Source organism: Eleutherodactylus coqui, chromosome 1, assembly GCF_035609145.1.
Source record: "Eleutherodactylus coqui strain aEleCoq1 chromosome 1, aEleCoq1.hap1, whole genome shotgun sequence".
In the NCBI taxonomy this organism is placed as follows: domain Eukaryota; kingdom Metazoa; phylum Chordata; class Amphibia; order Anura; family Eleutherodactylidae; genus Eleutherodactylus; species Eleutherodactylus coqui.
This window is the reverse complement of record NC_089837.1, coordinates 508,244,933-508,256,971: the sequence shown is the minus strand read 5'-3', so window position 1 is coordinate 508,256,971 and position 12,039 is coordinate 508,244,933. Positions and strand designations below refer to the sequence as shown.

The window sequence follows — 12,039 nt, the reverse complement described above, 5'->3', positions numbered from 1 at the left end:
AGCCCCTCCATCACCCCGTGGGATGAGCTCATATATGGCCTTTGGGATGACTGCCATCCTCCCTTGATCTGTGCCCTGACTCTGTCCTAGACAGCTGACTGGAATATTTCAATCCTCACTCCCCAAGCTATTCCCTCCAGGTTATGGCTTCAGAATGACAAAAACAAACAGAACAGAAAAAAATTGCTTACAATGTCAGCTCAAAGTACCCTTCCAGAACTCTTCTCAGGATCTCAGCCTATTGTTTCCACCACTATGGCTCTCTCTCCTCAAAACTCTGATTCCAAGCTAGTGAACCAGTGAAAAACACCCAAATTACAGACCTCTCCACTGCAGACTCAAAGCTCTTTAACCACGTAAAAAAAAAATGTTTCAGGGCGAGCTGCAATCAGCATTTCATGATATATCTAAGCAAATCTCTGACCTAGGCCATCGTACAAATAACCTTGAACAAAAAATGGATGAGATAATCGATGCATTGGACCAAGAGCGAGCCAAATGGTATGAACAATCAACAAGGGTTGAAGCTTTTGAGCTGAAATGTGAAGACCTCGAAAACAGGAGCAGAAGTTCAAATTTAAGGATTCGAGGCGTCCCCGAGAGCATTACTAACTTAAAAGAAGTGGCCACCAACCTCTTCTCTGCACTTCCTCCGCCGGCTGACAAGGAAACCCTCCATATGGACAGAATTCGTAATTTCCTTACTAAGCCTGCCCAACTCTGACCTCCCAAGAGACATTATCTTGAAGCTCCACTACTCCGAGATGAAGGACCAAATCCCATCCTCCGCTCACAACTCACCCTCACTTCCAGGCGTTCCACCTTCAATCCAGTTGTACCCTGACATTGCTTCCTCTACCCTTGCAAAAAGAAGATCCTAAAACCCATCACCTCAGCACTATAGCAGGTGAACATAAAGTATAGATGGAACTTCCCGTTTGCACTATCTGTTCGCATTAACCTGGAAGAAGGGAAATGTATGCTAGAAGAGGAAGGAATTCCCTACGATCCTGGCAGTAACCCACCGCCTAGACCTCAATGGCCAACCTGCACCTGGACGAAAGACCACGTTGAAATGAGCCAGTTCCACTGCAACGCAACCAGAACCTCTGAAACAAGATACGTATGAACAGACTTTGTTTAAATACTGAAAGGTTAAGGTTTTCTAATTCTTGGCTTACTAAATCCCGGACATAGTTAAATGGTTTACTGACCAGCTCTTCCGGTCAGCTGGTTATTTAGTTTAAATCTTACATATTTTAAGAACTTGCTAGGACAGAGAGATTTGATGCTCCTTCCCATTGAGAATTTAGATGCGCCTCACATATTTATTTGGAGGTGCACTTAGCCTGGGCTACCTTGGGTCCATAGACCTAATATTGTTTTTTTTATTAAGTTTGCTCACATATTTCATTCTGCTGAGTTACTTATGTTTGATGTTGTTTCCACACAAGTAGCGAACGACCTTCGCCTCTTCTCTGGGAAAACTAGGCTTACTCAGCTCCCAGCTTACCGCCACAATGGTCTTAATAATTTCCCATAATGTTAAAGGGTTTAATTCCCCATTAAAAAGGAGAAAGGCTTTCTTTCAGTATCTTAAATACAAGCCAGATGTCATCTGTCTACAGAAGACCCACTTATCCACCACTTCAGCCCCTAAATACTTCCACTCCCAATACACACAAGCATACTCATCAGTAGCCACCAAGACGCACCAGGTTGTTTCTATCATCCTACACAACTCACTCCCCCCCACCATAAACAAAGCAGAGATAGACCCACATGGCAGAGTCATCATCTTACAAGATACCCTGTGATGGGTGATTTTAACACTGTACTCTCCCCTGCTCTGGATCGTTCCTCTTCCAATCCAGACAAATTAAGTGCATCACAGAGGTCAACACTGGCCTCCATCCTGGGGAACTTGGCTCTGGCTGATGTGTGGAGGCACGCAATTTTAAAAGAGGCTATACCTTTTCCTCAGCCCCACCTAAATCATATTCTCGTATCGACTGGACGCTTGCCTTCACTCACCTTCTGTCAGCACTAGCACAAGTGGAGCACATTCCCTGTGCGTGGCCAGAACATGACATGGTCATATCCCACTTTTTGAACCAAGGTACCCCATTTTTCCCCAGGAGATGGAGGCTCAACGAATTTCTGCTGAAAGGCCCCATATCTCTTGCAAAGATAACAAATCAGCTCATGACATATTTTGCAACAAACAATAATGGCAACTTGCAACCAGTTTGGATTTGGCTGGCCCATAAGGCTTACATGAGGGGTCAGATCTCCCAAATTGCTTCCCATAAAAAGAGAAAAAAAACAAACTCAACTTGTGCCGGAGAGAAGTCTCGCTCTGCTGGAACTAGCCAACCAGCAAGAACCTAGCATATCATTAATAAAATACATTAAAGATACAAAATTAAAACTTAACCTCCTGTATACTTCCTTGGCAGAAGAAGCCCTCCACTGGACCCAAGCTACCTATTTAAGATTTGCCAATAAACCGGACAAAATTTTAGCAACGAGACTAAGGACAAAAGAAAGAATTTGCACAGTTCATTCCATCAGATCTGAAAATGGCTCTTCCACCTCGAACTCAGATAAAATTTCTGAAACATTCTACAATTTCTATAGCGCCTTATATAAATACAAACCTCAAAAAACTCTACTACGTCAGATTTACTGAAAACTATCTCACTCCCGAAAATTACCTCACAACAAAACAAACAGCTTAACCATCCAATCACTGAGGAGGAGGTGGAGAAGACTATGAAAAATCTCAAATTAGGCAAAGCACCCGGTCCAGATGGATTGACAGCCCTCTACTACAAAAAATGTTGTACATTTCTATCCCATCCATTAGCACTCTTTTATAATGACATATTATCTGGAAAAGATACCCCTAAGGAACTTTTGAGGGCCCACCGGATAAAGACCCTGCCTCCCCTAAAAATTACCGTTCAATCTCATTACTAAATTGAGATTATAAAATCCTCACAAGTATATTTACCGCCTGACTTAACTGCTATCTCCCCTCTCTGATACATAGAGATCAGGTCGGATTTATCCCAGTTTGCCAGGCCCCAGACAATGTAAGAAACATACTAAATGTCATCCATGCCTCGCATCTGCAAAAAGTCCCACTGGTAGTCCTAGCTTTGGATATTGAAAAAGCTTTTGACAGTCTCTCTTGAGACTATCTTTTTGCGGTACTAAAGAAAGTTGGTATCCATGGAGCTTATGTCACAGCCTTACATGCCATATACTCTATTCCTTTTGCACAGCTGAAACTTCCCTGTTCAAAATCTCCGACAATACCCATACGAGGAGGTATATAAGAGGGATGCCCTCTGTCCCCTGCCCTCTTTGCCCTGACAATGGAAGCCCTGGTCTGTATTATTTGAAGTAACCCAAACATTTCAGGCATTGAGATAGGGAAACAAAATTATAAATTTAATCTATTTGCAAATGACATTCTTCTCACCCGTACCAAGCCCCTCACGTCACTCCCAAACTTAATGGCTACACTTGATACCTTTGCCGAAACGTCTAGCCTAGTAGTCAATATTGATAAAACAAAAGCCCTTTTAATAATCTACCCTCACACACGCAAAAACTCATAAAGCTTAACTTTGGCTTTCAGACACCCCCACACTACATTACCTATTTAGGTATCAAACTCTCTCTCTCCCTAGACTCACTATATAAATGGACCCCTGCACACACACACAATCAAAGCTGGTATGAAAAAATGGGACCAACCCACCCTCTCCTGGGTAGGAGAAATGCCATCAAAATGACAGTACCATCTTGCCTCCTCTACCTTTTCAGATGTCTCCCCATAATTGTTCCCAGCGCCAACCTAAAGGAAATGCAACAGGCAATCTTGGTATAACGAGAGACCCCACATCAAACAAAAAGTTATGCACCTCCATAAAAGTGTTGGAGGCCTATCAGTCTCTAATCTGCAAAAATACTTCTTGGCAGCCCAGTTGTCACAAATTCCCCCATGTCCTCTGGCCTAAGGGTTCCTCTATGGGTAGAAATAGAAACATCTCTTATAGCCCCAATCCACCCAACACCTATTACCACTAACATACCATCTCTTTCTCATCTGGGGGAGGTGCAGATTCAAGTTCCTGCTGATGTCAAATATTCCCCCTTGCTACCCATTATCCTCAATCAAGTGTTTGACTTAAGTTCCCAAGAAAACAGCCTCCTATAGTGGTGAAACAGAGGCCTAACTTTATTCTTCCATTTCATGGCACAGTGCAAACTCCTTACACCACAAGAACTCCTAGATAAATACTGCATCCCAGGACGTCTCTGGATGAAACTATTACAAATATACAGTTTCATTTGAACCCTAAAAAGTAACAACAACCCCGCTGTAAAGCCCACTGGCTTTGAAAGACTTTGTCTATGGTCCCCCCTTCAGTCCAGCGTGATACCCTCCCTGTACACCAATATGAACAAGCCAGCACTGGGAAGTAAGCTTCCATTTATGCTACGCTGGGAAACAGATCTAAACATCTCACTCTCCATACCTTGATGGCATCACTGCTGCACCTTTATATCAAAGAGAAGCCATCAGGTAACTCTTGCTGAAACATCATTAAAAATACTTCACAGGACATATTTGATTCCATCGATAATCCGCAAGTATTCCCCAAGTACTGCACCAAATTGTTTCAGGAGCTATAACTCCCTGGGGATGCCCTCTCACATATGGTGGACATGCCAGGGGGTGAGGTTCCTCTGGAGGCAGATGCCTAACCTTATATCCAGAGTCCTGGGCAAACCATTCCCCCTCTCTCCACCCCTTTGTCTCCTGGCTGACAAACCCATGGGGTTCAATGATCAACAGCATTACCTCTCGCAGTACACCTGTATGGCTGCTGGAATATACATTGCCTCTTAATGGCTTTTACCCACTCTTCTAGTTAACCCAATTGTCGCCAGGGTTTCCAGAATGATGCTATATGGAAAACTGTCGGCCATGAGAGAAGACAAAATGGAGTTGTTCCTAAAAACCTGGCAACCATGGTGTGCTTCTTTGGCTATACCTGGGCTTCCCAGAGTACTCATTATGAGATAGAAAACAAGCAGAAGGAATGTGTAGAACGGGACATATGCCGAAACCGTAGTCCTAGTCTTAGTCTCACATTCCCCTCAAAAGAAGAGAAAGAAGAATTTTTAAAAATGTAACGGAAATACTTTAGATTTCGTATAAACTGACCTGTGGAAGTTAATTGTTTTGTTTTCACAGTGATATTTCTTTATTGCACCCCCTGCGAGGGGAATTTTCTAGCTGAACAGCTCGTAATAATTTGCATATTATTTCTCAATAAAACCAGTTGAACCAAAAAGTTTGAAAACACGTCAAAATAGAGCAGTCAGCACACAAAAATCGCGTTTTAGAAAATGTATTCGAGTGCAGGTCTGAAGGGCCCCATTGAAATCAAGGGGAGTGTTGTATCTCAATTATCGGGGCGTTCAAAACACTGCATTAATAACAGTATAAAGCACGTGTGTGAGAGTAGCCTAAGGCCGGCATGAACGGGGAATCGTACTAGTCTGTCCTCTGCGCACCATATAACAACCGGGTACAGGTACTCACCAGGCCGATACAGCTGAGATCTGGCAAGTCGCGTGGAACACATAGACCGACGCCCAAAAATCTGAAGCAACATCGGCTCCTACAGTCAGAACTTCTCGTACATTGATTTGCGAAGGGCTAAATGTAAAACAGAGAAAATAAATATTCAGTGAATTTGTTTATAAGTTTTCACATTTATTTCACATGAGGAAGTAAAGACGATTCATACTTGTCACCCCGGAATATCCTTAAGATTTCCAGGATTAGGGGAGATCTCTGGGATTCGCAGTTGTCAATTCTACCGCATGCTGCTGAAGTCTCTTGGAAGGAAGCCTTTTATAGAAGACTAGTAATTATTAGGACATTATAGCAGCAGTGTTTCTGGTCGCACATCACACATACAGCAGCTTGATTACCACACAAGACAAACACAGCTGGAACAAACACAGCAGGGACATCCCCACAGGTCCTTCAGCCTACCAGATCCCTGTGGTGGAGGTAGGTCAGTGTGTTCTGTCAGGACCGCTGAGTTGTGTCTGACATAATAGTGGCTTAGTTGTATTCTCAGTGTTTTAGGACCTGCCGTAATGGCGCCAGGGAGCGAAGCTATGGCGTAGCCAGGAGCAAGGCTATGATGTCACCAGAGGTGGGGCTATGAAATCGCTAGGGAGCCAAGCACTCACACTCATACAAACAGACAAGTGGTCATTACATTCCATAATAACACAATACAGAAGCTGCTGCTGCCACATATAATAACTGACACAAGTGTCGGCGTCTATAAGAGAACAATAGCTTTTTAATGGCTGAAAACAACATAACTTGTAGCAGAAAGTTATTACAGACAAGTTAAACTTTGCTACATCTGTAGACGCCAACTCTACCAGAAAACCCAGGAGGCTCTTTGGAAAAAAGGAGACCTACCAGACTCCCCGGAGAATTGCCAAGCGTTCTGAAAGGGCTTGGGCTATTAGGCCTCCATCTCACAAGATGTATGATTCCCCTGTAAGGGCTCCCACCCACTGGTGAGATTTTATTTCTTGCGCTGCGAGAGCACGAGAAAAATCTCGCAGCGCAAGAAAGAGGCCGGTATAGAACCGGCATATCGCAAATGGTTTCAATGGGGCTAGCGACAGCAGCGACAGCTGTGGCAGGAGTTTCCTTCATCCCTGTGGATGAAGCATGTAAAAATGTGACCTTAAAAAGACACCCAAAAAAGCCGCCTTAAAAACACAAGTGAGGAAATTTCAAGCTTTTTTAGCTGTGTTTTTAGGGTCAGAAATGCTTCCAAAAAGGGTGTGACGCTGCCTATTCGCTCTTGCAGGTTTTTCTTTTTAGCTTTTAACTCCTTCCTCTCGCAGCTTGCTTTGATCTTATTGACAGCACAGTTTGTTTTTTTTAAATCTGACATTTTTCATTAGGGTAAATGTCAGGAAAGGGTTAAACACTGTAAATGGCTCCTATGAAACGTGTGCATTTCTCTAAAGTTTCATTTTCATACTATTTTAGTGCTGTTTAACAACATCTATTTGGTATATGTGTTTAGATGGTATATACAGTGTGTGATATGTATACATGCGTGTGTGACATATACTGTATTTTCTGGACTAGAAGTGGTGGCGTCTTTTACTCTGAAGTGACCTCACCAAGCGTCTCTGCCTCTCTCTGCTGTGATCCTGCTCGGCTCTCTGACTGCTCCCCATCCTGGTCGGCTGATTCCCCAACACTAACACGAGAGACAGAGCCCCTCAGAGTCCTGACCATGGAGCTCGGCCTCCTATAGCGGAGGCGCCCTGTTTGTTTTCTCTCACACTCTGCAGCTGCTGGTGACGTTAACGGTACAACCTCCATTCTCCATCTGGCGGCATTGAGCAGCCTGCGCTACTTCTGATTGACTGAGCTACGGTGGCTCAGAGTTAATGCAAGTAAGCTGGGTTGTTGTAAAAAGGAGGGCAGAAGTATGCCTATTTTAGAGTAGGAGATGACAGCAATTGTATAGTTAAAGAATTACTGCGCCTGTTTAACACTGTAGTGAAATGTAACCAATTAGTTTGCTTTTAGATGGAAGAATGTCTCTGCGTGGATTCCTTTTGTTTTGGTTCAGTCTTTTAGAAACTATTCCAACTGGACACATATATATGGATGTAATAAAGTGTCTATGCTTTCAGAAGAAACAGCCCGGTGTCATTGGACTCTACCACATTTCTGGGGGATCATCTGGAATTTGGAGGGTCAGAAGAGGGTGATTTCACCTCCTGCTAGCTCTTAGGTTTTAAGACTGATTGACTGAGAGAGAAGATCCACTTGGGTGCCAAAGAGCTATTTGCTTCATAGCGGGAAAACACACTCCCAAAGATTCAGACTGTAACTGCGACGTATAGGAACCGTCAGAGGCATGGAAATCATAGACGAACAGGTGGGAATTCAAATTGTAAGGTAGGGGACCTACTGTTTGGTACGGCAGAAGTAAGAGACCGATCATCTTTTTAAAAACTGACTTCTTTTAGTAACCTTCATTGGCGAAGCCTTGTTCTTTATGGGAATGTTGGTAGGGTTGGAATTAGTAACTTAGAATTAGAGATAAGCGAACACCAAAATGCTCGGGTGTTTGTTATTCGAAACGAACTTCCCGCGATGTTCGAGGGTTCGTTTCGAATAACGAACCCCATTGAAGTCAATGGGCGACCGGAGCATTTTTGTATTTCGCCGATGCTCGCTAAGGTTTTCATGTGTGAAAATCTGGGCAATTCAAGAAAGTGATGGGAACGACACAGCAACGGATAGGGCAGGCGAGGGGCTACATGTTGGGCTGCATCTCAAGTTCACAGGTCCCACTATTAAGCCACAATACCGGCAAGAGTGGGCCCCCCCCCCTCCCAACAACTTTTACTTCTGAAAAGCCCTCATTAGCATGGCATACCTTTGCTAAGCACCACACTACCTCCAACAAAGCACAATCACTGCCTGCATGACACTCCACTGACACTTCTCCTGGGTTACATGCTGCCCAACCGCCCCCCCCCTCCCCCCCACAGCGCACACCAAAGTGTCCCTGCGCAGCCTTCAGCTGCCCTCATGCCACACCACGCTCATGTCTATTTAGAATTGCGTCTGCCATGACGAGGGACCGCAGGCACACACTGCAGAGGTTGGCACGGCTAGGCAGAGACCCTCTTTAAAAGTGGCGGGGCGATAGCCCACAATGCTGTACAGAAGCAATGAGAAATAGAATCCTGTGCCACCGCCATCAGGAGCTGCACACGTGGGCATAGCAATGGGGAACCTATGTGCCACACACTATTCATTCTGTCAAGGTGTCTGCATGCCCCAGTCAGACCGCGGTTTTTAATTCATAGACACAGGCAGGTACAACTCCCTATTGTGAAGTCCCTGTCGACCGACAGCATGGGTGGCTCCCTGGAACCCACCGGCGGTACACAAAAATACCCCATTGCATTGCCCAACACAGCTGAGGTAGTAATGTCGTGCTTAATGCAGGTGAGCTTCGGCCCACACTGCATGCCCCAGTCAGACTGGGGTTCTTTTCGAATGTGTACAGATGTAGTAAAAACTCCGTGTGCACCTACAGCATGGGTGGGTGCCAGGAAGCCACCGGCAGTACATAGAAATATCCCATTGCATTACCCAACACAGCTGAGGTAACGTCAGCTGTAATGCAGGTGGGCTAAAAATTCATTTGATTACACTGTAGGCGAGGGCCCACAAAAATTGCTGTATCAACAGTACTAATGTACATCCCAAAAATTGGCCATGGCCAGCCAAGAGGGCAGGTGACACCCATTAATCGCTTTGGTTAATGTGGCTTAAGTGGTAACTAGGCCTGGAGGCAGCCCAGTGTAACGAAAAATTGGTTCAAGTTAAAGTTCCAACGCTTTTAAGAGCATTGAAACTTTTAAAAATTGTTCAGAAAAATTATTTGAGTGAGCCTTGTGGCCCTAAGAAAAATTGCCCGTTCAGCGTGATTACGTGAGGTTTCAGGAGGAGGAGCAGGAGGAGGAGGAGGAGGAATATTAGACACAGATTGATGAAGCAGAAATGTCCCCGTTTTGGATGGTGAGAGAGAACGTAGCTTCCATCCGCGGGTGCAGCCTACGTATTGCTTACGTATCCTTGCTGTCCGATGGTGGAGAAGAGAAGTCTGGCGAAATCCAGGCTTTGTTCATCTTGATGAGTGTTAGCCTGTCGGCACTATCGGTTGACAAGCGGCTACGCTTATCTGTGATGATTCCCCCAGCCACACTAAACACCCTCTCCGACAAGACGCTAGCCGCAGGACAAGCAAGCACCTCCAGGGCATACAACGCTAGTTCAGGCCACGTGTCCAGCTTCGACACCCAGTAGTTGTAGGTGGCAGAGGCGTCAAGGAGGACGGTCGTGCGATCGGCTACGTACTCCCTCACCATCCTTTTACAGTGCTCCCGCCGACTCAGCCTTGACTGGGGAGCGGTGACACAGTCTTGGTGGGGAGCCATAAAGCTGTCCAGGCCCTTAAAGACTGTTGCACTGCCTGGGATGTACATGCTGCTCAATCTCCGCACCTCCCCTGCTACCTTGCCCTCGGAACTGCGCCTTCTGCCACTAGCGCTGTCGGCTGGGAATTTTACCATCAGCTTGTCCGCAAGGGTGCTGTGGTATAGCAACACTCTCGAACCCCTTTCCTCTTTGGGAATGAGAGTGGGCAGGTTCTCCTTATACCGTGGATCGAGCAGTGTGTACACCCAGTAATCCGTAGTGGCCAGAATGCGTGCAACGCGAGGGTCACGAGAAAGGCATCCTAACATGAAGTCAGCCATGTGTGCCAGGGTACCTGTACGCAACACATGGCTGTCTTCACTAGGAAGATCACTTTCAGGATCCTCCTCCTCCTCCTCCTCAGGCCATACACGCTGAAAGGATGACAGGCAATCAGCCGGTGTACCGTCAGCAGCGGCCCAAGCTGTCTCTTCCCCCTCCTCCTCATCCTCCTCATGCTCCTCCTCCTCCTCCTGTACGCGCTGAGAAATAGACAGGAGGGTGCTCTGACTATCCAGCGACATACTGTCTTCCACCGCCCCCGTTTCCGAGCGCAAAGCAGCTGCCTTTATGCTTTGCAGGGAATTTCTCAAGATGCATAGCAGAGGAATGGTGACGCTAATGATTGCAGCATCGCCGCTCACCACCTGGGTAGACTCCTCAAAATTACCAAGGACATGGCAGATGTCTGCCAACCAGGCCCACTCTTCTGAAAAGAATTGAGGAGGCTGACTCCCACTGCGCCGCCCATGTTGGAGTTGGAATTCGACTATAGCTCTACGCTGTTCATAGAGCCTGGCCAACATGTGGAGCGTAGAGTTCCACCGTGAGGGCACGTCGCACAGCAGTCGGTGCACTGGCAGCTTAAAGCGATGTTGCAGGGTGCGCAGGGTGGCAGCGTCCGTGTGGGACTTGCAGAAATGTGCGCAGAGCCGGCGCGCCTTTACGAGCAGGTCTGACAAGCGTGGGTAGCTTTTCAGAAAGCGCTGAACCACCAAATTAAAGACGTGGGCCAGGCATGGCACGTGCGTGAGGCTGCCGAGCTGCAGAGCCGCCACCAGGTTACGGCCGTTGTCACACACGACCATGCCCGGTTGGAGGCTCAGCGGCGCAAGCCAGCGGTCGGTCTGCTGTGTCAGACCCTGCAGCAGTTCGTGGGCCGTGTGCCTCTTATCTCCTAAGCTGAGTAGTTTCAGCACGGCCTGCTGACGCTTGCCCACCGCTGTGCTGCCACACCGCACGACACCGACTGCTGGCGACATGCTGCTGCTAACACATCTTGATTGCGAGATAGAGGTTGCGGAGGAGGAGGAGGAGGAGGAGGAGGAGGAGGAGGGTGCTTTAGTGGAGGAAGCATACACCTCCGCAGATACCACCACCGAGCTGGGGCCGGCAATTCTGGGGGTGGGTAGGACGTAAGCGGTCCCAGGCTCTGACTCTGTCCCAGCCTCCACTAAATTCACCCAATGTGCCGTCAGGGAGATGTAGTGGCCCTGCCCGCCTGTGCTTGTCCACGTGTCCGTTGTTAAGTGGACCGTGGCAGTAACCGCGTTGGTGAGGGCGCGTACAATGTTGCGGGAGACGTGGTCGTGCAGGGCTGGGACGGCACATCAGGAAAAGTAGTGGCGACTGGGAACTGAGTAGCACGGGGCCGCCGCCTCCATCATACTTTTGAAGGACTCCGTTTCCACAACCCTATACGGCAGCATCTCAAGGCTGATGAATTTTGCTATGCGGACGGTTAACGTTTGAGCGTGCGGGTGCGTGGCGGCGTACTTGCGCTTGCGCTCCAACAGTTGCGCAAGCGACGGCTGGACGGTGCGCTGAACTACACTGGTGGATGGGGCCGAGGACAGCGGAGGTGAGGGTGTGGGTGCAGGCCATGAGGTGGTAGTGCCTGT

General features: G+C 47.1%; 1 long non-coding RNA gene across 1 annotated transcript in view; it reads right to left on the bottom strand.

Annotated features, from left to right (window-relative positions):
• LOC136614319 (uncharacterized) overlaps positions 1-5,745 on the bottom strand; it is a 46,883-nt gene extending 41,138 nt beyond the window's left edge. Inside the window, exon 1 of the long non-coding RNA XR_010790952.1 lies at positions 5,627-5,745. This is a non-coding gene — a long non-coding RNA (uncharacterized lncRNA). The remainder of the gene's footprint in view (positions 1-5,626) is intronic.
• Between the last annotated feature and the right edge of the window lie 6,294 nt (positions 5,746-12,039).